Below are 2976 nucleotides of genomic sequence, written 5' to 3'. Positions count from 1 at the left end.
CAGTCCATTACATTAAGCTGGATGTGCTCCTTGGAAACAGACCTCCAGATGATCCAGGCCTGTGTGGAAGATGTGTACAACCCTGCAGATGGTATAGACTTTGCAACCCACCTTTCACCCCAAAGTGACAGGCAGAAAGACAAGAAATAGCTCTTACACATGGGACTGAGAGTCTGTGTGTGTGTGAAGTGACTATCAGCTGAACTTTGTGATGTTTACAGGTACAGGAGCTGCTTGAAACACAGGGGGCCAGAGGTGCTGCGCGTAATGAGAGAGAGAGAGAGAGAGAGAGAGAGAGAGAGAGAGAGAGAGAGAGAGAGAGAGAGAGAGAGAGAGAGAGAGGAGAGGCCAGAGCTGGGCTGGGGGATAAGGAGGGTAAGTGTCCCTTCAAGGAGCTGGGCTGGGGGATAAGGAGGTTAAAGTGTCCCTGTCAGAGCTGGGCCGGGGGATAAGGAGGGTAGTGTGCTGGGGAGCTGCTGGGGATAAGGAGGTAAAGTGTCCCTGTAGAGCTGGGCTGGGGGACAAGGAGGGTAAAGTGTCCCTGTCAGAAGCCGCCTGGGGTTAAGGCGCGGGAAGGTGGGCAGTCCTGAGCTGCTGGGCTGGGGGGACAAGGAGGGTAAAGTGTCCCTGTCAGAGCTGGGCTGGGGGGCAGGAGGTTAAAGTGTCCCTGTCAGAGCTGGGCCGGGGGATAAGGAGTGGCATGTGTCCCCTGTCAGAGCTGGGGCTGGGGGGACAAGGAGGGTAAAGTGTCCCTGTCAGAGCTGGCCTGGGGGACAAGGAGGGTAAAGTGTCCCTGTCAGGAGCTGGGCTGGGGGTTAAGGAGGCTAAGTGTCCCTGGCAGGGAGCTGGGCTGGGGGATAAGGAGGGTAAAGTGTCCCTGTCAGAGCTGGGCTGGGGGGATAAGGAGGGTAAAGTGTCCCTGTCAGAGCTGGGCTGGGGGGATAAGGAGGGTAAAGTGTCCTTGTCAGAGCTGGGCTGGAGGATAAGGAGGTGTAAGCTGTCCTGGCAGGGGAGCTGGGGCTGGGGGATAAGGAGGGTAAAGTGTCCCTGGCAGGAGCTGGGCTGGGGGGATAAGGAGGGTATAGTGTCCCTGCCGGGAGAACAGAGCAGAGAGGAGTGCAGAGTTAGAGGCCATCAGCCTCCATGTTAGGGGAGATCAGAGAGGAGTGGAGAGTTAGAGGCCATCAGCCTCCATGGTTTAGGGGAGGATAGAGAGGAGTGGAGACTTAGAGGCCATCAGCTCTCCATGTTAGAGGAGATCAGAGAGGAGAGGACCAGGACTTCGCCCCAAATGGCACCCTATTCCCTAAATAGAGCACTACTTTTGATCAGAAGCAGATGGAGCATCTGTAACTGGACCCTCCAACAGCATATCTGAGGCCTCGAGCTTCCCAAAGAAAACAATTTGCCTCATGGTGGCCTGATGAAAGCATATGCAGCCATCTTGGGCTGGCTGGGCGGTGGAAAGAAGATGGTTCCACTTCCTGCTTCGCTGATTGGAGGGACGGCCATTGGGAGCTGGATCTTGGCATCGCAGCGGTACTGGAGACTGTGGGGTGGTGAGACAGCGGAGCTGGGAGGTTGGGAGGAGCAGGGAGTCAGTCCGCAGGCATAAAAACTGGAGGTTCAGCAGAGGAAAATGAAATGTTGATTGTCAGGGTGCAGACTGCTCACACTCTAGCTCAAATCTAGTGGAAGATTTGTCTAACATTCCTGCAGAACGATCTCAGCTCAATTCCCTAAGATGGACTGACTATGTGTCTGAATACAGAAACCATCTTTCCCTCCTAGTCTCTCTCTTCCCTCTCCTCCCACATTCAGCTTGGGATCAGCAAGCAGGAACAAGAGCCATTGAAGCTGTGAAGTGGTGGTTCTGAATGGCCTCAGTCACACGCCAGGCGGCCGGGTAGCGAGGCGAGTGTTGGGTGATTCATGGCAGGCCAGATTCTGCCCAGCTTGGATTAATGAGCTTTAAATGGCTGTTTCCCCTTTTCCCAAAATACACCACCAGGTGACTGAGTGATGGAAACCAAGTGCCCATGGGGCAAGGAGGAGGGGTGAGGCAGGGAAGGGGTGAGATGTGGGGGTACCACAGACTGGGGAGATGGGGATGCTTCTCCCAAATGCTACCCTATTCCCTTAACTGGTAGGGGAGGCCGTGGTATGGCTGTAGTACTTTTTCTAACTTTTTGTCAATTTCTCAGAGACTATTTGAAAGTTACCATTCACATAGTGATACAAACAACTTCCATCTGTCTGCTAAGTATATTGCTAGAGGTATTATCTGTCTGCTAGGCATATTGGTAGAGGTATTATCTTGTCTTGCTACATATTGGTAGAGTGTATTATCTGTCTGCTACATATTGGTATAGGTATTATCTGTCTGCTACATATTGGTAGAGGTATTATCTGTATGCTACACATATTGGTATAGGTATTATCTGTCTGCTACATATTGGTAGAGGTATTATCTGTCTGCTACATATTGGTAGAGGTATTATCTGTCTGCTACATATTGGTATAGGTATTATCTGTCTGCTACATATTGGTATAGGTATTATCTGTCTGCTACATATTGGTATAGGTATTATCTGGTTGCTAGCATATTGGTATATAGGTATTATCTGTCTGCTACATATTGGTAGAGGTATTGTCTGTCTGTATATTGGTAGAGGTGTATTGTCTGTCTGCTACATATTGGTAGAGAGGTAATAAGTGCGTTGTTACATTGTGTTGTTACATTGTGTTGTTACATTGTGTTGTAACATTGTGTTGTTACATTGTGTTGTAACACTGTGTTGTGTTGTAACATTGTGTTGTTACATTGTGTTGTAACATTGTGTTGTAACATTGTGCTGTTACATTGTGTTGTAACATTGTGTTGTAACATTGTGTTGGTAACATTACGTTATTACATTGTCAGTTGTAATATGGTTACACTGTGTAACATTGTGTTGTTACATTGTGTGTTGTTAA

This window comes from Coregonus clupeaformis, unplaced genomic scaffold (genome assembly GCF_020615455.1).
Source record: "Coregonus clupeaformis isolate EN_2021a unplaced genomic scaffold, ASM2061545v1 scaf1812, whole genome shotgun sequence".
NCBI classification, from domain to species: domain Eukaryota; kingdom Metazoa; phylum Chordata; class Actinopteri; order Salmoniformes; family Salmonidae; genus Coregonus; species Coregonus clupeaformis.
Note: the sequence above shows the minus strand (reverse complement) of the source record.